This window comes from Pan paniscus, chromosome 1 (assembly GCF_029289425.2).
Source record: "Pan paniscus chromosome 1, NHGRI_mPanPan1-v2.0_pri, whole genome shotgun sequence".
NCBI lineage: Eukaryota > Metazoa > Chordata > Mammalia > Primates > Hominidae > Pan > Pan paniscus.
In genome coordinates, this window is record NC_073249.2 from 19,790,419 (window position 1) to 19,814,264 (window position 23,846).

General features: G+C 49.7%; 1 long non-coding RNA gene across 1 annotated transcript; it reads right to left on the bottom strand.

The window, feature by feature from the left end:
* Positions 1-1,527: 1,527 nt before the first annotated feature.
* On the bottom strand, positions 1,528-14,643 carry LOC134729074 (uncharacterized). Its single transcript, XR_010109922.1, has 3 exons — positions 14,037-14,643; positions 8,879-9,114; positions 1,528-3,170 (listed from the first exon to the last, which is right to left on the bottom strand). It is a non-coding gene; the product is annotated as an uncharacterized LOC134729074 (long non-coding RNA).
* Between the last annotated feature and the right edge of the window lie 9,203 nt (positions 14,644-23,846).

Below are 23,846 nucleotides of genomic sequence, written 5' to 3' on the forward strand. Positions count from 1 at the left end.
AGAACCTGGGAGGTGGAGCTTGCAGTGAGCCGAGATCGCGCCACTGCACTCTAACCTGGGTGACAGAGCAAGACTCCATCTCAAAAAAAAAAAAAAAAGACCCTGTCTCAAGAAAAAATAACGTTCTATCAAGCATTTTTAGTTGGTTTCAATAGGAGTGTTAATCCCAAGAATTTAGCCCACCATATTCCCTAAAAATAGACCTCAACATACCCTACTTACCAGGTTTGTCTTTAGCCACCCCTGAAAAACATCTCGAATCTCACATGTAGGCTTCGGAAAGTTTGTCCCAAATTCTGATGCCTTATTTTAAAGCTGTTGCCTTTTTCCTGCGCCTAAAAATGCACTGAATCTGAAAATTTTCCCAGGATGACAGGCCACCAGCTGGGAGGCCGAGATGCCTGGAGCCCTCGCAGCCCAAAGCTAATGTGCCATGTGTCAACAGGGATCAGTTGAACCATGAACATAAAAAAAAAAAAAAAGAAAAAAAAAGAATGAAGGGCGAAAGGGACGAAGAAAGTAGGTCAAAGTGATAAATCATCATGACAGCTTCCGTGGGTGGAAGAGTGGGGGATTTTTTTTTCCTGACCTTTTTGTACCTCAATGTTTCCACCAATATTATTTTTTCAACAAATACGTGTTATGTTAACATTAAGAATATTAAATCAAAAGGCACAAATGAATAATTAAACAGAAAAGAAAGGATCTACTAGTCCAGCAGACCAGAATTATCTTTCCAGTAGGACAAGTTTGGGCGGATCCATTCACAATCCTGCTGATGACCAGAGGCCAGGCTCCTGCGACAGATGGAGGAGCTTAGAGGCTTGGGCTGGGCAGGGGATTAGAGGATCATATACAATCATACACGTGAATGACACATGGGATCATAGGTGATGCAAGGCGGCACCTGCTGGAAGGAGCTCAAGTTGCTGCTTTCATTGACCTGCCCCGTGCACCAGAGCAATTCTGGATGCACTTAGCAGACATCGGTGGAAAGAAAACATATGGAGTTCAGGAGACTGAGTTCTATTCCCAGCTCTGCCTAGCACATTGGGTTTCCCCCGCCAATACCATTCTGCCATGGGAGAGGGAGGAGCGGCTTTTCTGCAGGATGAGGGAGCAAGCTAGGAGAAGGGGGAGAGTCACATTTTTCCAAGGACACGTTCCTTGAGAGCTTCAGAAAAGGTTCCACTGTATTCTTTCTCCTTCCAAAGCTACAGAGCTCAAGATTCTCCCCCACTTTCTTCCCTCCCTTTAGTTTTGTCCATTCATCAACACATATTTATGGAGTATCGCTACCATTGCAGACACGGAGACGTGCGATATGGAATATAGTTATATGGAATAACTTAACCCTACTTGAACTTCTTCTCAAGTAAATGCTTCAAAAGGATGCCTGTCATCCCTGGGCGCATGTCAGGGTGCATGTTAGGGCGTCATCTCAGGGCGCATGTCATCTGTTTCTAGAATCTGGATTTTCTGCTAATGTTTGTTTCAGCCTCTAGTGCTCAGTGCAAGGCAGGCAGGTGGAAGCAGGACCATGCAGGTACAGTGAGGCTCCCGGAAGACCTCCATGCTCAGATCTCCAGGTGCCCTGGGGCGGAACCTACCAGGGTCATTCTCCCAGGTTTGGGGGATGGGGCAGCTGCATGTGTTTTCCCACACCACGCTGGCACTGGAGACCAGGAATTTTTAAGCCAGGAAACTCAGCATCTCTGAAATTATCATGGGATCTCTTCCCAACATGGGCAAGGCAACCACTGGTTCAGGCTGGGATGAGGATGAGGTGAGAGGCCCCAGAATCTGCACTTGCACTTGTACCACCAGCACAGAGGATGCGCCTCACTTCCCACACCCAGTCCCAGCCCTGCACTGGGTGGCTGTATTTTTTCCAAGGGGCAGCCCCGGGCACCATGAGGCAAAGTGAATTGTTCCAGGCTACAGGAGAGCACAGGCACTGTGGCCCCCCAGCCAGGGAAGTGTCTGTGTCCTTTTTCCTCCATGCACTTTCCTGGTTATGGGACTGCATGGGAGGGAGCTGTGCTGCTCCTCAGTCTGAGAAATTAAGACATCTAAAATCGAGTTGACATTATTCTTCAGCTTATTTTCCAAATGGATCCAGAACCCCCTCCCCTGCTATTGCCCTGCTTATTGGCACCCCCTCCAATCCTCAATTAATTCACTAATTTATTCAACCGACACTTGCTGAGCACCTACAAATCAGTGTCTCGGCCCTCAGGGAGCTGGCACTCTAGCTGAGAGGCAGATATTGATCAAACAGCAACATGGGCTGGGCGCTGTGGCTCAGGCCTGTAATCCCAGCACTTTGGGAGGCCAAGGTGGGTGAATCACCTGAGGTCAGAAGTTTGAGACCAGCCTGGCCAACATGGTAAAACCCCATCTCTCTCTCTCTCTCTCTTTTTTTTTTTTTGAGACAATCTCGCTCTGTCACCCAGGCTGGAGTGCAGTGGCACCATCTCGGCTCACTGCAACCTCCACCTCCCGGGTTCAAGTAATTCTCCTGCCTCAGCCTCCCGAGTAGCTGGGATTACAGGCATGCACTACCACGCCCGGCCAATTTTTGTATTTTTAGTAGAGATGGAGTTTCACCATGTTGGCCAGGCTGGTCTCTGTCTCATGTGTCCATGTGAAGAGATCACCAAACAGGCTTTGTGTGGGCAACAAAGCTGTTTATTTCACTTAGGTGCAGGGGGACTGAGTCCAAAAAGAGACTCAGCAAAGGGTGGTGGATTATCATTAGTTCTTATAGGTTTTGGGATAGGCGGTGGAGTTAGGAGCAATGTTTTGTGGGCAGGGGGTGGATCTCACAAAGTACATTCTCAAGGGTGGGGAGAATTACAAAGAACTTTCCTAAGGGTGGGGGAGATTACAAAGTACATTGATCAGTTAGGGTGGGGCAGAAACAAATCACAATGGTGGAATGTCTCCAGTTAAGGCTATTTTCACTTCTTTCGTAGATCTTCAGTTGCTTCAGGCCACCTGACCTTGTGATCCGCCCTCCTTGACCTCCCAAAGTGAAGGGATTACAGACGTAAGCCACTGCGCCCTGCCCATCTCTCTTAAAAAATACAAAAATTAGCCAGGTGTGGTGGTGGGTGCCTGTAATCCCAGCTACTCAGGAGGCTGAGGTGGGAGTTTCATGCGCGTCCCTGTGAAGAGACCACCAAACAGGCTTTGTGTGAGCAACAAAGCTGTTTATTTCACCTGGGTGCAGGTGGGCTGAGTCCGAAAAGAAAGTGAAGGGAGTTAAGGGTGGGGCAGTTTTATAGGATTTGGGCAGGTAAAGGAAAATTACAGTCAAAAGGGGGGTTGTTCTCTGGCTGGCAGGAGTGGGGGTCATAAGGTGCTCAGTAGGGGAGCTTTTTGAGCCAGAATGAGCCAGGAAAAGGACTTTTACAAGGTAATGTCATCACTTAAGGCAAGGACCGGCCATTTTCACTTCTTTTGTGGTGGAATGTCATCAGTTAAGGTGGGGCAGGGCATTTTCACTTCTTTTGTGATTCTTCAGTTACTTCAGGCCATCTGGATGTATATGTGCAAGTCACCAGGGATGCGATGGCTTAGCTTGGGCTCAGAGACCTGACATTCCTGCCTTCTTATATTAATAAGAAAAATAAAGCAAAATAGTGTTGAAGTGTTGGGGCGGCGAAAATTTTTGGGGGGTGGTATGGAGAGAGAATGGGCGATGTTTCTCAGGGCTGCTTCAAGTGGGATTAGGGGCGGCGTGGGAACCTAGAGTGGGAGAGATTAAGCTGAAGGAAGATTTTGTGGTAAGGGGTGATATTGTGGGGTTGTTAGAAGAAACATTTGTCATTTAGAATTATTGGTGATGGCCTGGATACAGTTTTGTATGAAATGAAAAACTAAACAGAATAAGAGAAGGAGAAAAACAGGTATTAAAGGTCTAAGAATTGGGAGGACCCAGGACATCTAATTAGAGAGTGCCTAAGGAGGTTCAGCATAGTCCTGCCGGCAAAGATTATTTACTTTAAGACTTAAGAGTGGCAGTTTGGGGATAGCACCAATATCAGCTGTGATGGCTTGGAGAAACAGTATAAACCGGCAGTGTAAACAAAAGCAGGGTATGTGTGAGTAGTTGAGAACAGTGAATAGGAGTATGACTAGACAGAAGATAGTAGGGATGACAATTTTTTTGGAGCACCGTCCAAGTTGGTCTGGTGTCTGGAATGAGACTGGGGCCTAATAAAAAGGAGCATCTATACAGGAGCTCAAATGGGCTGTACCTTGTAGCATTCTGAGGACAGGCCTGAATTCTGAGAAGGGAAAGTGGTAAAAGTATTGTCTAGTCCTTTTTAAGTTGGTGGCTGAGCTTGGTGAGGTGTGTTTTTAAAAGACTATTAGTCTGTTCTACTTTTCCTGAAGACTGAGGACTGTAAGGGATATAAAGGTTTCACTGAATACTAAGAGCCTGAAAAAATGCTTGGCTGATTTGACTAATAAAGGCCGGTCTGCTATCGGACTGTATAGAGGTGGGAAGGCCAAACCGAGGAATTATGTCTGACAGAAGGGAAGAAATGACTGCGGTGGCCTTCTCAGACCCTGTAGGAAAGGGCTCTACCCATCCAGTGAAATGGCTACCCAGGCTAAGAGGTATTTTAGTTTTCTGACTTGGGGCACGTGAGTAAAGTCAATTTGCCAGTCCTGGGCAGGGGCAAATCCCCGAGCTTGATGTGTAGGGAAGGGAGGAGGCCTGAACAATCCCCAAGGGGTAGTAGAATAGCAGATGGAACACTGAGAAGTGATTTCCTTGAGGATAGATTTCCAGGATGGAAAGGAAATGAGAGGTTCTAAGAGACGGGCTAGCGGCTTGTAACCTACATGGAAGAGGTTATGAAATGACGACAGAATAGAATGGGACTGTGAGGCTGCAAGGAGATATTTTCCTTGGTCTAAGAACCATTTGCCTTGTGTGGGAAGAGACTGATAGGTGGAAGTTTCAGCAGGGGAGTAGGTGGGAATGACTGATGTGAAGGAGAAAAACTGGCCGTAAGGGACAGAAGGTGGAAAGCTAGCTGCTTGTCTAGCCACCTTATCAGCATAAGCGTTGCCTAGAGCAATGGGATCTGACGCCTTTTGATGGCCTTTGCAGTGAATGACTCCAGCTTCCTTTGGAAGTGAAGCGGCCTTGAGCAGAGTTTTTATTAGAGGCATTAATGATGGAGTACCCTTGTGTAGTGAGGAAACCCCTTTCAGCCCATGTGACCACATGGTGGTGCAGAATATGAAAGGCATATTTAGAATCGGTATAGATATTGACGCATAGTCCTTTTGCAAGAGTGAGGGCTTGAGTTAAGGCAACTAGTTCGGCTTTCTGAGAGATAGTGGAGGGGGGCAGAGCAGTAGCTTCAATGATAGATGTGGAAGATACTATAGCATAGCCTGCCTTTGCTGGTGAGTGGCGATTAGGCCTGGTGGAACTGCCATCAATAAACCAAATGTGATCATGGTGAGAAACAGGGAAGAAGGAAATGTGGGGAAATGGGGTGAACGTCAGGTGGATCAGAGAGATGCAGTCATGAGGGTCAGGTGTGGTATCTGGAATAATGTGGGAGGCTGGATTGAAGTCTGGGCCAGGAACAATGGTAATTGTGGGACTTAACAAAGAGTGAGTACAGCTGAAGGAGCTGAGGAGCAGAAAGTGTATGCATCAGGTGTGAGGAAGAAAATAGATTTTGGAAGTTATGAGAACTGTAGAGAGTGAGTTGAGCATAGTTTGTGATTTTGAGGGCCTCTAAAAGTATTAAAGCAGTGGCAGCTGCTGCATGCAGACATGAGGGCTAGGCTAAAACAGTAAGGTCAAGTTGTTTGGGCAGAAAGGCTACAGGGTGCTGTCCTGGCTCTTGTGTAAGAATTCTGACCGCACTAACCATGCCTAGGAAGGAAAGGAGTTGTTGTTTTGTAGAAAGGATTGGGGTTTGGGAGATTAGCCAGACATGATCAGCAGGGAGAGCACGAGTGTTTTTATGAGAATTATGCCAAGATAGGTAACAGATGAGGTTGAAATTTGGGCTTGACTGAAGTAATGGGGGATGTCTGTGAAGCCTTGCAGCAGTACAGCCCAGGTAATTTGCTGAGCCTGATGGATGTCAGGATTAGTCCAAGTGAAAGTGAAGAGAGGCTGGGATGAAGGGTGCAAAGGAATAGTAAAGAAAGCATGTTTGAGATCCAGAACAGAATAATGGGTTGTGGAGGGAGGTACTGAGGATAGGAGAGTATATGGGTTTGGCACCATGGGGTGGATAGGCAAAATAATTTGGTTGATAAGTCGCAGATCTTGAACCAGCCTGTAAGCCTTGTCTAGTTTTAGGACAGGTGAAATGGGGAAATTGTAAGGGGAGTTCACAGGTTTTAGAAGCCTATGCTGTAGCAGGCGAGTGATAACAGGCTTTAATCCTTTTAAAGCGTGCTGTGGGATGGGATATTGGCGTTGAGCGGGGTAAGGGTGATTAGGTTTTAATGGAATGGTAATGGGCATGTGATCGGTTGCCAGGGAAGGAGTAGAGATGTCCCATACTTGTGGTTAAGGTGGGGGGATACAAGAGGAAGACGCAAAGGAGGCTTTGGGTTTGGGAGAAGGGTGGCAATGAGATGCGGCTGTAGTCCAGGAATAGGGAAGCAGATAATTTAGTTAAAATGTCTTGGCCTAATAAGGGAGCTGGGCAGGTGGGGATAACTAAAAGAGAGTGCATAAAAGAATATTGTCTAAGTTGGCACTAGAGTTGAGGAGTTTTAAGAGGTTTAGAAGCCTGGCCGTCAATACCCACAACAGTTATGGAGGCAAGGGAAACAGGCCCTTGAAAAGAAGGTAATGTGGACTGGGTGGCCTCCGTATTAAGAAGGGGATGGACTTATCCTCTACTGCGAGAGTTATCTAGAGCATCTGTGACGGTCCTGTAGGCTTCCGAGGCGATCGGGCAGTGTCAGTCTTCAGCTGCTAAGCCGAGAACATCTGGGAAGGAGTCAGTCAGAGAGCCTTGGGCCAGAGTTTCAGGGGCTCTGGAAGTGGCTGCCAGGTTAGTTGAACAGTCTGATTTTCAGTGGGGTCCCACACAGATGGGACATGGCTTAGGAGGAATCCCGGGCTGCGGGCATTCCTTGGCCCAGTGGCCAGATTTCCGGCACATGTAGCAAGCTCCTGGGGGAGGAGGTTCTGGAGGAACACCTGGCTGCTGCGGTTCAGGCATTTGGAAGTTCTTGTGTGCTGGAGATGTGGCTGGGGTTTGTCTCACAGTGGAGGCAAGGAATTGCAACTTTTTTCTATTATTGTACACCTTGAAGGCAAGGTTAATTAAATCCTGTTGTGGGGTTTGAGGGCTGGAATTTAATTTTTGGAGTTTTATTTAATGTCAGGAGCGGATTGGGTAATAAAATGTATATTGAGAATAAGGCAGCCTTTTGACCTTTTAGGGTCTAGGGCTATAAAGCATCTCAGGGTTGCTGCCAAACGAGCCATGAACTGGGCTGGATTTTTATATTTGATGAAAAAGAGCCTAAACGCTATCTGATTTGGGATAAAGAAAAAGGAGCATTAACCTTGACTATGCCTTTAGCTCCAGCCACCTTTTTAAGAATAAATTGCTGGGCAGGTGGGGGAGGGCTAGTCACGGAATGAAACTGTAAGCCAGACCGGGTGTGAGGAAGGGAGGTGATAAAAGGATTATAGGGTGGAGGAGCAGAGGCTGAGGAAGAATTGGGACCTAGCTGGGCCTGGTGAGCAGGCTGGGGAGGAAGGGAGAGAGGTCAGATGGGTCTGTAGAAAAGGAAGATTAGAAAGACTCAGTGACACTTGGGGTTGGGACTGAGGGGACAGGCAGGAGGGAAAGAAGGAAGATTTGGGACAAGTTGCATTGGGCACAGAGACTAGGAAGGGACTGATGTGTAAAAGAATGCCTGGACATCAGGCACCTCAGACCATTTGCCTATTTTACGACAAGAATTATGTAGATCTTGCAGGATGGAAAAATTCAAAGTGCTGTTTTCTGGCTATTTGGAACCACTGTCAAGTTTGTATTGGGGTCAAGCGGCATTGCAGAAGAAAATAAGGCATTTAGGTTTGAGGTCAGGTGTGAGTTGAAGAGGTTTTTAAGTTCTTGAGAACACAGGCTAAGGGAGAAGGAGGAGGAATGGAGGGTGGAAGGTTGCCCATAGTGAAGGAGGCAAGCCCAGAGAAAAGAGAGCATAGAGACACGGAGGGAAGGGGTTCGGGGGTTCTTACCCTCCAGAAAAGTGGGAAAGGGGTTGGGGCATGGAAATAAGGGATTGGGGGTTCTTGCCCCCTAGAAAAGTGAGACTTGCCACTAAGGGTGAAGGAGAAGGGGTTGAAGGGTACTTGCCCCTCCCCCAGAAAAGCAGAGAAGGGGTAGAGACACAGAGATAAGGGGTTGGGGAACTTGCCCCTTCCCCAGAAAAGCAGGACTTGCCGCTAAGAGTGAAGGAGAAGGGGTTGGGGGTTTCTTGCCCCCCAGAAAGGCAGAGAAGGGGTAGAGACATGGAGAGAAGGGGTTGGGGTACTTGTCCCTCCCCCAGAAAAGCGGGACTTGCTGCTAAGGGTGAAGGACCAAGTCAGGCGTCCCTGCATGGTCTGACACCTCTGAAACCTGGGTTAATAATCAGAGAGGTGTCCCTGCAATGATTAGACACCAAGGGAAGTCTGCCTTCCCAGTCCATGACCGGCGCCAGAGTTTTGGGTCCACAGATAAAACGTGTCTCCTTTGTCTCTACCAGAAAATGAAAGGAATTGAAATTAAGAAAAGGGAGAGATTGAAGAGTGGAAAGGAGAAAGTGGTTGAGGGACAATGAGAAAGGTTGGAGAAGAGAGTAAGAAGAGGCCACTTACCTGATTTAAAATTGGTGAGATGTTCCTTGGGCTGGTGGGTCTGAGGACCTGAGGTCGTAGGTGGATCTTTTTCACGGAGCAAAGAACAGGAGGACAGGGGATTGATCTCCCAAGGGAGGTCCCCTGATCCGAGTCACAGCACCAAATTTCATGCGCGTCCATGTGAAGAGACCACCAAACAGGTTTTGTGTGAGCAATAAAGCTGTTTATTTCACCTGGGTGCAGGTGGGCTGAGTCTGAAAAGAGAGTCAGCCAAGGGAGATGGGGTGGGGCCGTTTTATAGGATTTGGGTAGGTAAAGGAAAATTACAGTCAAAAGGGAGGTTGTTCTCTGGCTGGCAGGAGTGGGGGTCGTAAGGTGCTCAGTAGGGGAGCTTTTTGAGCCAGGATGAGCCAGGAAAAGGATTTTTACAAGGTAATGTCATCACTTAAGGCAAGGACCGGCCATTTTCACTTCTTTTGTGGTGGAATGTCATCAGTTAAGGCGGGACAGGGCATTTTCACTTCTTTTGTGATTCTTCAGTTACTTCAGGCCATCTGGGCGTATATGTGCAAGTCACCGGGGCTGCGATGGCTTAGCTTGGGCTCAGAGGCCTGACACGAGAATCCCTTAAACCCGGGAGGCAGAGGTTGCAGCGAGCCGCGATTGTGCCATTGCCCTCCAGCGTGGGCAATAGAGTGAGATTCCATCTCAAACAAACAACCAAATAGCAACTTGAACCAATGTGCCTCTGCACATTTCACACATGCTACAAAGGAGGGGTGTGGCATGGGACAGCATTGACCAATCCTCGGTCAGGAAGGGCTTCCAGAGCAAGTGCAGCTCTGAAAGGCAGGTTGAACGCCTCTAGCAAGGTCCTGGGATCCTTTAAGTCCTGAAGGGAGGTCAGTGTAGCTGGGAGAGAGGGTAGGGGTGGAGTGGGGTTGTCAAGGAGGCACAGTTGGCCAATCTAGCCTGTGCAGACCCTCCACTGCTGAATGTATATATAATTTTTATTTTAAGAGCAATGGAAATCCATTGAACTGTTTTAAGGAGACAGAGGGAGAGAGAAACACACACACACACACACACACACACACATACACACACATACACACAGAACCTGGCCTCGGTGGGTGTAGGAGGGAGAACTGAATGACAGCTTTCAGGTCTCTGATTCACACATTTGGATGCTCAACGAGGGCACCTTCCTTTGGGAGCTTCGGCTGGTGTGGGGAACCAGGCAAGTTGGGAGCCCTGGAGATGGCGTGCCTAGTGGGGAGACGGGGGCAGGCTGGGCCTGAGGTTGCGGTACGACCTGGGTCCCAGCAGCCCTTTTACTTCCTCTCAGTCTGTTGGAGTCTTGGGGCTGGCAGGGAGGGTCATTAGAATGTTCTCTGCAGAAAACTCAAAAAGCCCGCAGGAGAATGAGAGTCTGTGCTATTTCGGCATTCCCTCCCATTTCACTCACTGCCTCGAGGGAATGATAAATATGAGAAACCTGCTCAAAAAGCCTGGCTGGACCCAGGGTCTGCTTGAAGGCCTGTGCTCTGGGGCTGGAAAGGGGAGCGGGGAGGGGAGAGGGAGGAAGGAGAGATGAAGGAGTGGGGGGTGGGGGAGAAGGGAGAGGGAAAGGGGAGGAAAGGGAAGGAAGGGAGAGGGAACTAGGAGAGGAGAGAGGAGGAGAGGGGAGGAGGGGACAGGGAGAGGTAGGGGAGGGGAGGAGGAGGCCGAGGGGGAGGGCATAAGGCCTGCCTGCAGCTGTCTGCAGAGCCCCACGCCTGCCACACGGTGAGTCACAGTGCCAGCTCCCACTGCCTGCCTCTATTTTTATATCAGCGCCTGCTCATATCTGACTCGTTAACTAAGCCTTCCAACTGGTGGAGGGGAATCTGGTGGCAGAGGATGAGGGCCGAGGGAATAATTTAGAAGTCTACATAGGAATTATAAAGCGATCCTTCTCTCTTATCAGGAGCTCTAAGCCTTTTTAATAACAGGCGCTTTCAGCTGCTGCTCTAGAGGGCTGTGGGGAGTTGCCAGCCCTCCCAGCAGTAATCAGTGTTCTGGGAAGGAGAACAGAGTCAACAAGAACAACCGCCTGGGCTTTGGCACCAAAGGGTGGTAGCAGCTGCAGGAGGGGCTCAGGGAAGCTGTGCTAATAAGCACTTAAATGTGACACCCACATAATAAGGATCCTAAACAGATGGTGGGGGGCTGCTGCTATCATGCGGTGCACATAATAGATGATCAGAGCAAATGACAGGCACGCCGCCTGGGGCTACCATTCTGCAGAGGGTTGATTCGAATGGGTTGACACCTGCTGGCTTAGGCAGACATCCCTTTCCTCCCTCACTGCTCCATGTGGATCTCTCCTGAAGCTGCGTGCTGGGTGGAAGAGGAGGATCTTCTCTGATAGAGGACAACGGTTCTGTGGTCAAGTGTATACCACTCCCCTGCTAGAACCGCGGAACGAGCTCAAACCAGAAGATGAATGTTGAACATGTACATCCTGTTGCCTTCAAAATACTCAGAAGAGGGGAATTCAGGTTTTCTATTGCTAAGAGGAACTTGGGGTGAGCTGGGAGCCCTGCGGCAGCCCCCTTTCTGCAATGCTCAGAGAGGGATGGGCAGCCAGAGTTGATGTGTGCCCCCTGTGTGCCTGGGATGGATGCCGGCCCTGCCGTTCGCTCCCAGCTCCTGGGTTTGGTGGAGAAGAGGCATGGGCACACGTCTGCTCTGCCCTCCGGAAGAATCCCCACGTTCAGAACAAGATGCCAGAGACCCAGGTTCCCAGGTCCTGCCTGCACGCCGAAGCAGAGTCCTGGCCCCAGCAAAGCTCCAAGGGCCCGATGACCATGCCTGGGGTGTGGGGGGGTGAAGGGGTGCCTGGCCATGGCACAGCCCCCTCCTTTCTGGAGGCTCCTGGGTATCAGCTGTCCTTTCCTTCCCACACTCTGCCTGAACGTAGAAGGAAGAAGAGGGCCACTGACAAAGGGCTTGTTCTTTCTCCCAGCCCCTTGGATAAGTAAGCACAGCTTTAAATCCAAACTTAAGAGCCAGGAGAGTGGCTCTGGTGGGCATCTCCCCAGGGTTCTCATGCTCTGGGGGAAAGACAAGAACATCCAGACCCTGCCTGGGAGCTCCCTGGGCCCGCGGCCTCAGTGCACACCCTGAGCTCTCCTGCGCCACCCTCCCCCATCCCCTGCACCACCCCCTCCTTCTCTGCACTTTGGCCCCTTCTCAGGGACGTTGTCTCTCAGTGCCTCAGGTGCCTGGCTCCAGGGAGGCCTGGGAGCTCACTCCACACCATGCTCCCACCCTTCTGATCAGGAATTCAAACTGCTTTGCCTTTCCTTCACATGCACACGGAGCTGTGTGTGTGGGGTCCACGACTCTGGGCAGAAGGTAGCCTTGAACTCCTTGGACACCCTCCCTCGGCACCAGCTTTCTCACTTGGGTCTTGTTAATCTCAGGTACTCCTTGAAAGCAGTGGCCAAGTTTCCTTCATAACGTGCCCCCTAGGAGCCCATGCAGGTCCTTACACCCAGGGACGGCTCAGAGAGGGCCTGGTGGCTGATCAGCGAGTCTCCTGGCATCTGTGTCCACCCTGAACTGGGTGAAGGGAACTTTCCTCCAGGGCCAAGGATGTAATGAGCTGCCTGCTTAGGAGGAAAGCTAGACGTATTCCCATTGAGTAGATCTGAAAAATAAGGCTGATGGTTGATCATAAAGTCCTGGAGCCTGTGTCTCTAGCGTCACAGAATGTTCAGAGGGGACGTGGTGGTGGGGATGGTGGGCAAGTCTGGGGCATGGAAGCTCTCAGACTCCTTCCTGGTGGGAGATGAAAGGGAGCATTTCCCTCTAGAACCCGTCAGTCAGAGCCAGTGTTGAGAACAGTACCCTCCGCCTTCCTTAAGCAGGTTTTTACCTTTGCCGTCCTCTAAGCGACCTCCTTGTGTTCCATTTCACAGGCTCCCCATTATCAGGCTGTATTTATTCCCCTTCCCCTCCCTACAGCTGCCTGGTCTTCCTAACTAGGCTGAAAGTGCCTGAGCTGGTCTGACTGCAGCTCCTCTGCTGGCTCCAGGGCCTGGGGCAGGAAGGAGGCTGTGGAGTGGGAGAAGCCTGAGGCAGGCAGCCCAGGCGGGCCCACGGGGCTGTGCTCACTGTGACAGCTGGGCCACATGCCTGCCATTCCCTGCAGCGTGCTCATCCTCTTGATATAGGGATGCTATTGGCTGCCCAGCCAGTGAGGCCTTGGGCTCTGGGACCAGACGCCCTGCTGCTTTTAGGGCAAGGCCAGTGGGGACAGGCTAGGACAGGCGTCAGCTTTCTTTCTCTCCTTGCATGGCCAGGGCCTGCAGCCCGTTTTCTGATTTGTGTGTATTATTAGGTCCCAGGGATTCCTGCAGCCTGGGTGAGCCTCAGTGGGTGGGGCCCACCCAGATTCCCACCCAGATTCCCACCCCACTCTGTGGAGGAACTGTATCTGGAATCTGAGCTCTGTCCAGGGTCCTCAGCCCGGCTGAGAGAGACCTGGCCCACTGCCTGCTTCCAGGCAGAATGGAGAAGGTGCCATTTCTCATCCCCACTGTCCATGAGGCCACATGCGGCCTGCCTTGCTTAGATGTCCCTCCGGCACCCTGCACCTGATGGCTTCTTTCTGTTCTCTAGATTATCCTAGCTCACGGCTGACAAGGGCCTAACAGCCTCCTCCTCTTGGTAACATACGAGCAAATTTACCAGGGTGGATAATATCGTGACTCAACGGGACCTACTGCTCCTGGAGGGGTGGGTGGGGTCCCATCCAGGGCAGGGCCCTGTTAGGCTAAGCTTCGGGCTGGGAGAAAAGCGAACTCTTCTGCCCTTTCCGACGCCTAAGGACCATCGACTGGAGGGAGAGGGGCCCTGCGTTTTTGCACGGGGGATATGGGCAGGGGCCGGCGTATTTAGGAAAGTGAACCCCCTTCATTGACTGCGTTTAGCCAGGGGAAGCAAGCCCCTGCCCAGGCCCATCCCAGGGTCGCAGAGGTAACGCTAAACAGGGCGCCTTGGAGCTGACCCCGTGGGGCGGGTTCGCGCTGCCTCGGCGTCGCCCGCCTCTGAGCGTGTGGGTGGGGGTGCTTAGGGCCCTGGCCAGGCTTCGGAAGCAGATCTGGCTGAATCTGATAGCTCTTACCTTGGTTTGAACGTTTGTGCGAAGAGCTGATTGCCCTGGAGGCGAATTCCCGAGAAGCCGCGGGAGAGCCGCGTGAGTGCGCCCAGCTGGGGCGTCGGAGGGCGAATCCGGCTAGGGTGCCTTTCGGGCGGCGCGGAGCCTCAGCAGCACAACCCGCGTGGGGCCGCGATCGCCCTCCCTCCCTCCCTCCACAGACTGCTTTCCCCAAAGCAGGCACCCCTCAGGCCAGCCTCATCTGCGTGCCCTCACCACCCTGGGGTGTCACCTCCCACGGTAACCCCACCGCCGTGCACGCCAGACGCTCAGTCCGCGGGGCGCTCGGGGCAGGGCCTGCTCCCCCTCCCCACCTCGCTCCCTCCCGGGACAGCCCCTCGGGGACCACAGCTCCCTCTCGTGTCTTATCTGCCACATCTGTAAAGCAAGGGGCACGTTAATCACTTCCAGGGTCTCTCTTTCTCCCCCCAGTCCTGAGCTCCTGCCTCAGTTGCCGCTCCGTAGCTCCGGAACACGCAGGCCCCCGAATGCCAAGTTTGACGGGGGCGGCCTTCAAATCCCAGAGGACGCGCTCGCTCTGCGTCCCCGACTGGCGGCGCCGTGCCTCCGTCGCCTATGCAGCAGAGTTAACTCGGGGCCTTTTTGGGTGCAGGAGCTGTTCACGTCGTATTTTGCCGGTTGAGGAACTCCAGACCCAGGCCACGTCTCTTCACTGTGGGGAAAAAAAGCCACTTGTGAAAAACTTATCCCCCGTGGCATGGACTGCGTAGGAGACAGTGAATGAAAGAAGCGACCAACCTCAGCATGAACTAAACCGAGAGACCAGGGCGGGAGGGGAGGAGAGAGGGGGAGAGGGGTCAGAGGCCAGGCTCTCTGTCTGGTGGAGGCTGCCCAACCGCTGCTTCTGAAACAGCAGAGACATCTGATACACACAGAGGTCTTTTGTGAATGGCCTTTGTTTGTTTTTTGGGAGCTGTGTGGAGGGCACGACACTTTTTTTGATGGCAATCAGAGCAGGGGCTGAGACCAACCTTGGTTGATATGGTGCCGACCACAGGCTGCAAACATGAGCTGAGAGGTAGGATAGTAAGTGGAGGAGAATGTCCCGCTGAGCCAGACAGCAGCAGAGGGGTTACATGGGATAACAATACCACAATGAGGAGTTAACATTTGTGCTGCACTTAGAATAGTGCCTTGAGCAGGTGAAGTTCTATATGTGTGTTCATTGAATGCATTTTTAAAAGGATACATTTTTTTAAAACTTCAATTAGAGCTCAAGCTTTTATTCAAATAAACTTTTATTTTGGGCAAATTTGAGATTTGCAGAAAAATTTGAAGTTGCTCTGGTGGGACATAGGTTTCCATATATTCTGTACCCAGTTCCCCCTATTGTTAACACTGTACATTACCTTGGTACAACTATCACACTAAAGAATCAGTTATGGCAAATTCCATTTTTTTTTGAGATGGAGTCTTGCTCTGTCGCCCAGGGTGGAGTGCAGTGGCACAATCTAGGCTCACTGCAACTTCCATCTCCTGGATTCAAGAGATTCTCCTGTCTCAGCCTCCCAGGTAGCTGGGATTACAGCCATGCACCACCACGCCCGGCTAATTTTTGTATTTTTAGTAGAGATGGGGCTTCACCATGTTGGCCAGGCTGGTCTCGAACTCTGGACCTCAAGTGATCCACCTGCCTCGGCCTCCCAAAATGGTGAGATTACAGGCATGAGCCACCACGCCCGGCCTATTTTTGAATTGTAAAAAAATTATTTGTAGAGAGAGGGGTCTTGCTTTGTTGTCCAGGTTGGTCTATGAACTCCTGGCTTCAGGGTATCCTCCCACCTTGGCCTCTGAAAGTGCTGGGATTACAGGTGTGAGCCACCATGCCTGGTACATTCACATTACTTAAACTCCAGGTTTTACTTGGATTTTACCTGTTTTCCCATAGAATGCCCTCTTTCGCTTCCAGGATCCCATTGAGGATGCCACGTTATACATAGCCATCATGTTTTCTTATTCTCCTCCGGTCTGTAATAGATTCTCAGTCTTTCCTTGTTTTTCGTGACCTTGACAGTTTTGAGGAGTCTGGTAATACTCCTTTGTAGATGGAGATTTGTAGAATGTCCTCAATGTGGATTTTCTCTGATGTTTCTGTCATGATTAGCCTGGGGTTATGGGTGTTTGGAAAGAACACTAAAGAGGTGGAGTGCCAGCCGGGTGTGATGGCTCATGCCTGTAATTTCATCACTTTGGGAGGCTGAGGCAGGTGGATCATGAGGTCAGGAGTTTGAGACCAGCCTGGCCAACACAGTGAAACCCCGTCTCTACTAAAAATGCAAAAAATTAGCTGGGTGTGGTGTGGTGGGGTGCGTGTAGTCCCAGCTACTTGGGAGGCTGAGGCAGGAGAATTGCTAGAACCCGGGAGGCAGAGGTTGCAGTCAGCTGAGATTGCACCACTGCACTCCAGCCTGGGCGACAGTGTGAAACTCCATCTCAAAAAAAAAAAAAAAAAGGTGGAATGCCCTTCTCACGGCATCCTAGCAGCGGGTACATGGCACGCCATCTCTGGTAATGTTCACACTAATCATTTGGTTAAGGTGGTGTCCGCCAGATCTCTCTACTCTTAAGTCACTATTTTTCGCTTTTTCTACAACATTCTTTGGAGCCCAGGCTTGTTGGGGGTGGGGAGATTAAACTCCACCTCCTGGATGGGGATGCATCTAATATATTGTTTGGAATCCTTTGTAGGGAGGAGCCACCCTTTCTCACTATTCAATCAGAATTTACATCGGTATGAACGTACATATATTTATTTTGTACCTTGGGTTATAATCCGATTGTTTGTTCTTTATTTTGTTGCTTAAATGGTTCCAGCTTTGCCCATCTGAAGCTCTTTTGGGTTGGCTCCTGTGTTCTTTTGACATGCCATAATACTTCTGTTTATCCAGCACTTCCTTACTTTCTGTTAAGGGTGTTGCTCAGGCCGGGCGCGGTGGCTCACGCCTGTAATCCCAGCACTTTGGGAGGCCCAGGCGGGCGAATCACAAGGTCAGGAGATCGAGACCATCCTGGCTAACACGGTGAAACCCCATCTCTACTGAAAAAATACAAAAAATTAGCCGGGCATGGTGGTGGCCGCCTTTAGTCCCAGCTACTTGGGAGGCTGAGGCAGGAGAATGGTGTGAACCCGGGAGGCAGAGCTTGCAGTGAACCGAGATCGCACCACTGAACTCCAGCCTGGGCGACAGAGCAAGACTCCGTCTCAAAAAAAAAAAAAAAAAAAAAAAAAAAAAAAAAAAAAAAAAAGAAGGGCATTGCTCTGTCTCTCAGGCCGGAGTGCCATGGTGTGATCTTGGCTCACTGCAGCCTCAACTGTTAGAGCTCAAGCAATCCTCCCACCCCAGCCTCCTGCGTATCTGGGACCATAGGTGTGCACCACCACACCCAGCTAACTTTTTAAAAATTATTATTTGTAGAGATGAGCTCTCCTTATGTTGCCCAGGCTGGTCTTGAACTCCTGGACTCAAGCAGTCATCCCACCTCGGCTTCCCAAAGTGCTGGGATTACAGGCATGAGCCACCACACCTGGCTGCTTGTCTAATTTCTATCTCAAGAGGACATATGTGTTTTTACTTTTGTGTCTATCTCAAGAGGACTCTATTTTTACTTTTCACCCAGTTGCCTGCCATCATATAGCTACCAATGGAGTCAGACTCAAATGGCCCATCCCCACAAAATAGCCCCTCATTCCAGAGCCAGCTCTCATAAGGATGGGAAGGAGTCCTGTCCTCGTGGTCTGGCCTTTGTCTTCTGGGCATCCTTTCTCTGGTCTCTGGGTGCCACCCTTCCCCCTTACTATGCTGGTAGCTCCTTGGTCACTTTAGAGCTGATGCCGGCACCTCCTGCTGGATGGGGTGTCCTTGCTCAGAAACCTCTAGGTGCCCTGGCTGGATCATTAGCGTCCACAGGTTCCCCTTTCCCAAGGGGCAGGTGTGCCCACAGGTGCTGCTTTGGCCACAAGGGCCATGAGAAACCTGGTCTTTGCTCCTGCAGGAAAAGGTCCTTCTAGTCTTCCTCCTTCGCAGCACAGTCTCCTCCCACCACCAGGTGCTATTGGCTTCCTGGTCCTGCAGTCCGAAAGTGGCCCTCAATTTAGTGTCATGGCCTGAGCTCTGCCTCCGCCTTTGGGGCTGATGGTAGTGACTGGCCACCGTCCCCCACAGCCTGTTGTAGAGGACTTTGTGGTGAGGGTGGGAGCAGGCCCCGGCTCCCTTCCACTTGTCCCTCCTCTGCACCGGGGCAAAAGGGCTGTGTCACTGGAGCTTTAGATCTCGCTCACTCTGCAAGTCAAGGACACAGAAGACACATCCAAGGGACATACAGGGCTCATAGATCCCAGATGCTTCTGGATTAAAGGAGAAAGAATCTTGGCTGAAAACACCCCGGAGGATGAAGCATGAAGGGTCTTACTGAGGAGAGGCTGTGTGGAGAAGGTGTCCTCACTCTTCCTTCTGCTCAAGACCTTACCAGGTGGGGCCGTGCTGAGGGCATGTGGGGTGAGGTGCTTAATATGTGCTCCATCCTGGTATGTAAATCTGAGGCAGGTAAGTCAAGGAGATAGGCTCTAATTGTGCACCCACTGTGTACCCAGCACTCTGCTGGCCACTGGGGGAAATAACAGGGCAAGGGGAGACCTTTCTCCTGTCCCGACGAGCTCATGGTCTTCAGGAAAAGGTAGGATGTGCAGGGACCACCCTGGGAGCACGGGTCCCGGTCATGCAGTTCAGACGTTCAGGGCCCGTGTGACCTCTGTGGGCTGGCACCTCTTGACAAAGGCTTCCCATAGGCTGGGGATGGGGAGGGTGGAGAGAGCGGGTGGTGTGTGGTGTTCAGGAGCAGACCCTGAGTCTGATGGTTACTGAATCTCAGTGATCACTATCCAGATGTGTGATCTTGGGGGATCCACCTTGCTCCTCCAAGCCTCCACTTCCTTGTGTATAAAACAAGAGAAATAGTTGCAAGATTATTGTGAGGATAAAGGTGATGTTGTCTACATAACGTTCAGCTGGGTGTGTGGTGCACAGTAACCATTCAGTTACTGGTAGTAGCTGTCATTGTTATTTAGAAAGGAAGGGCCTTTCTAAAAGGGTGTCGAGGCTCACACCTGTATTCTCAGCACTTTGGGAGGCCAAAATGAGAGGATTGCTTGAGCCCAGGAATTCGAGACCAGTCTGGGCAACATAGCGAGACCACCCCCCCATCTCTACAAAAAATTAAAAAATTGGTGGAGCATGGTGGCACGTGCCTGTAGTCCCAGCTACTCAGGTGGCTGAAGTGGGAGGATCACTTGAGCCCAAGAGTTCAAGGCTGCAGTGAGTTATGATTGCACCACTGCACTCCAGCCTGGGCAATAGAATGAAACCCTGTACAAACAAACAAAACAACAACAACAACAAAAAACCCTAAATAAATAAAAAGGAAGGCCAAGTCCAAGGCCACCTGCTCCAGCTACTCTCATCCCCCACAATCTCGATGCTGCATCTTCCATGATGCTCCTGGAAGAACAGGACCACAACCCTGTTCCCTCCTGCACTTGCCTCAGATTAGAGCAGGCACAGTGGTCTCCTCACCTGTTCCCCTGGAAGCAGAAAAGGCTACAGTTGAATGGTAGACACAATAATGGCCCCCAAAGATGTCTGTGTCCTAATCCCTGGAACCTGTGAACTTGTTATCTTCATATGGCAAAACAGACTGGTAAGGACCTCTGTAGTTGGGAGAACATCCTGTATTTTCTGAATGGGCTCAATTTAATCACAGGCATCCTTATGAGAGGGAGGCAGGAGGGTCAGTCAGAGAAAGAGGTGGGACAATAGACACAGCGTTGGAGGGGCAATGGCAGAAGGAGACCATGAGCTCAGGAGTGAAGGTGGCCTCACTCCTGGGCTCATGGATTCTCCCCTAGAACACAGCCTTGTCAACACCTTGATTTGAGACCCATTTCAAACTTGTGACCTCTAAAAGTATAATACATTTGTATTTTGGAAGCCACTAAGTTTGTGGTAATTTGTTACTGCAGCAATAGAAAACGAATACAAGTATGTTATGAAAAATGACCCTTTCCTGGGCTGATTTGCCTCTTCTTGGGATGGGCCAAACCTAAATAGAGACCATGTTGCAAAGGGGCATGTTTTTCTTTGGGATCCATATTACAAACTTGTTACCCGGGGGTAATTAACGTTGACGCTTTCATTTCCACCACTTCCACATCAAAAGCAAATTTGTTACATGCATCAATCCTACTTGGATGGAGGCAAACTCAGTTTCCCTTCTTTGGAGTTCTTGCCAACTCTCCTTGGAAGGCAGTAATGATCTGCCTTTGCTATTTAGAGCATCTTCATTTCCTGAATATCAAGATGACAACAATATCCTATAGATATGTCCTCTGCAACCTGAAGATTTATTTTCACATGTTGCTTTTTCTTTCCAAATAACAAAGTGTCTCCAAGGGAAAGGCAGCTTCCTGGAGCTGGGCATGCGGGATGGTGGAGTTGGTGTGTGTGTGCACGTGCCTGTGAGTGTGGGGGCTCCATGTGTTCTCAGCCTCTCCAGAAATAGATGGGCTGAGCTTTCAGTGAGTTTGAGGATGCCTTGAAAAAAAAAACAAAACAAAAAAACCCCTGCTCTATTCTTTGGCATTGTAGCTGGTTTAAGATTAAACCAGAAATATGTCCCTTGATGTAAGGTTCCTCTGCCAGCCAGTAGGACTCTCCACAAATAGGAGTCCTCGGTTATCTCACAGACGTGGCCAGTGAAAAAACTGGCAGAGCTCCTTCATCTGGAGCTCATGAAGCCACATTGGAATGGCACTCGGGAGTTTATGTAGCAGTACTTGCACATGTATAATCTCAAACCTATGAGGTAGATGTTATTATTCCCTTTTACAAAGAATAATTACTCTTGTTTTCCTTGTTTTTTTGAGACAGGTTCTCGCTCTCTCTCCCAGGCTAGAGTGCAGTGGTGTGATCATAGCTCACTGCAGCCTCAAATCCCTGGGCTTGACCGATCCTCTCATCTCAGCCTCCTGAGTACCTAAGACTACAGGAACACACTACCACTCCCACCTAGTTTAAAAGTTATTATTTTTAGTAGACACAAGATCTTGCTATGTTGCCCAGGCTGGTCTTGAACTCCTGGGCTCAAGTGATCCTCCCACCTCAGCCTCCCAAAGTGCTGAGATTACAGGCATGAGCCACTGTGTGGCTTTTTTCCTTTTTCTTTTTTGAGAGCTTGAGATTTGGCAGGGCCTGTGTTAGGCTACTTACTTAGTTACTTAGTACAAGTACCTTACTTACTTAGTACAAGTTGAGCATCCTTAATCTGAAAATCCAATATCTGAATGCTCCTAAATCCAAAACTTTTTAAGCACTGACATAATGCCACAAGCAGAAAATTCCATGCCTGGTCTGGCGTGGTGGTTCATGCCTATAATCCCAGCACTTTGGGAGGCTGAGGCGGGCGGATCGCCTGAAGTCAGGAGTTCAAGACCAGCCTGTCCAACATGACGAAACCCTGTCCCTACTAAAAATACAAAAAATAGCTGGGTGTGGTGGCACACACTTGTAATACCAGCCACTCGGGAAGTTGAGGCAGGAAAATCCCTTGAACCTGGGCGGTGGAGGTTGCAATGATTGTGCCACTGCACTCCAACCTAAGTGACAGTGAGACTCCGTCTCAAAAAAAAAAAAAAAAAGGAAAATTCCACACCTGACCTCTGACCTCATGTGATAGGTCACAGTCAAAATGCAGTTGCACTACACACAGTTTATTTAGCGTCCCCGATGGGGAAAAGGCCCTCCCAGCCCCCTTCAGCTGCAATATATCTTTTCCACACATGCCCAGATTCTCCCATGCAAGCATGCCCACAAAGAGTAATGAAATAAAAACTTTGGTTCATGCACAAAATTATCTAAAATATTGTATACAATTACCCTGAGCCTATGTGTATAAGATGTATATGAAACAAAAATGAATTTCATGTTTAGAGATGGGTCCCATCCTCAAGAGATCTCATTATATAATATATGCAAATATTTCAAAGTTCAAAAAATTCTGGCTGGGCACAGTGGCTCACACCTGTAATCCCAGTGCTTTGGGAGGTTGAGCTGGGCAGATTGCTCGAGCCCAAGAGTTCGAGGCTGCAGTAATCTATGATGGCATCACTGTACTCCAGCTTAGGTGACAGAGCTAGACCCTGTCTCAAAAGAAAAAAAAAATCCCAAATCCAAAACACCTCTGGTACCAAGTATTTCAGATGATGAATACCCAACCTGTATAGTGTTTGGGAGGCCAAACGTGGGAGCCAAACTGCCTGGGTTTGAGTCCTGGCTCCCCCTCTTATCAGCTGCATGGCTTTGCTCAAACTTCGTCACCTCTCAGTGCCTTCGTTCCCTCCTCTGTTAGGTGTCCTGGAGACAGCTGTGAGGATGACGTGAGATGATATTTGTAGGGTGCTCAGAATGGTGCCAGGCATGTAAGAGGAGCACACTGCATCCTTTCAAGACAGGTATTTGTAGCTGGTGCTCAGGTTCCAGTTGGACTGAACTCACGTCTGAGTCTTGCTGGCGTCTCCAAGAAAGAATTCTTTCTCCCCATCAGAGAGAGAGTTTTCTCCTATGTTACGTTGTTTGGCTGTGAGGCAGTAACTCTAATTGGATTAGTCTGAGTCTTGTATAATCTGTGATGATCAGTTGATTTTCAACAAGGGCGCCAAGACAATTCAATGGGAAAAAAGAGTAGTGCAACTCCTTTGGAAAACAGTTTGCAGTTACCCCAAAATTAAATATAAACTCATCATAGGACCTAGAAATTCCACTCTTAGGTATATGCCCCAAAGAACGGAAAGCAGGGACTCGAACAGATGTTTGTACACCCGTGTTCATACCAGCACTATTCACAATAGCCAGAAGGTGGAAACAACACAATTGTCCCCACCAGATGAATGGATGGACAAAATGCGGTCTATCCATACAATGGAATATTATTTAGCCATAAAAGGAATGAAGCGCTGATACACGCTGTAACATGGATGAGTCTCGAAAACATCAGGGTAAGCGAAAAGCCAGACATGAAAGGCCACATATTGTAGGAGTCCATTTGTATGGGATGTCCAGAACAGGTACATCCCCACAGACCGCAGACAGGCAGCTGCTCAGAGCCCAGGGGAGGAGAGGAATGGGGAAGAACTGTCTAGTGGAGGTAGGTTCATTTGGGGTGGATGAAAATGTTTTGGAACCAGGGGGAGATGGTGGCTGCAAAACACTGTGAATGTTCTAAATGCCGCTGAGTAGATTGTTGACTCTAAAATGGTAAATCTTATCTTAATTTCATCTCAATAAAAAATTAAGGTGGGAGAATCACTTGAACCTGGGAGGCAGAGGTTGCAGTGAGCAGAGATCGCGCCATTGCACTCCAGCCTGGGCAACAGAGCGATACTCCATCTTAAAAAAATAAATAAATAAGACAATGATTACTCATGTGAGGATATGATGATGGAAAGAGGACAGTGAAGGACTTCTGGGTTGCCAGTTATGTTCTGTTTCTTAATTAGGGTGTGGAATATACCAGTGCATTCACCGTGTGTGAAAATTCATCAAGCTATGCACATGATCTGATGCTTTGCTGAATGTATATTATACATCTATAAAAAAGTTAACATGGAAAAAAAAAGTGCCCAAGACAGTGCCTGGAGCATATGAGGGCTCCACAACTCTTCCTCTCCACCTCTGCCCCCCAGCTCCCTTGCCAGTCCTCCTCCCT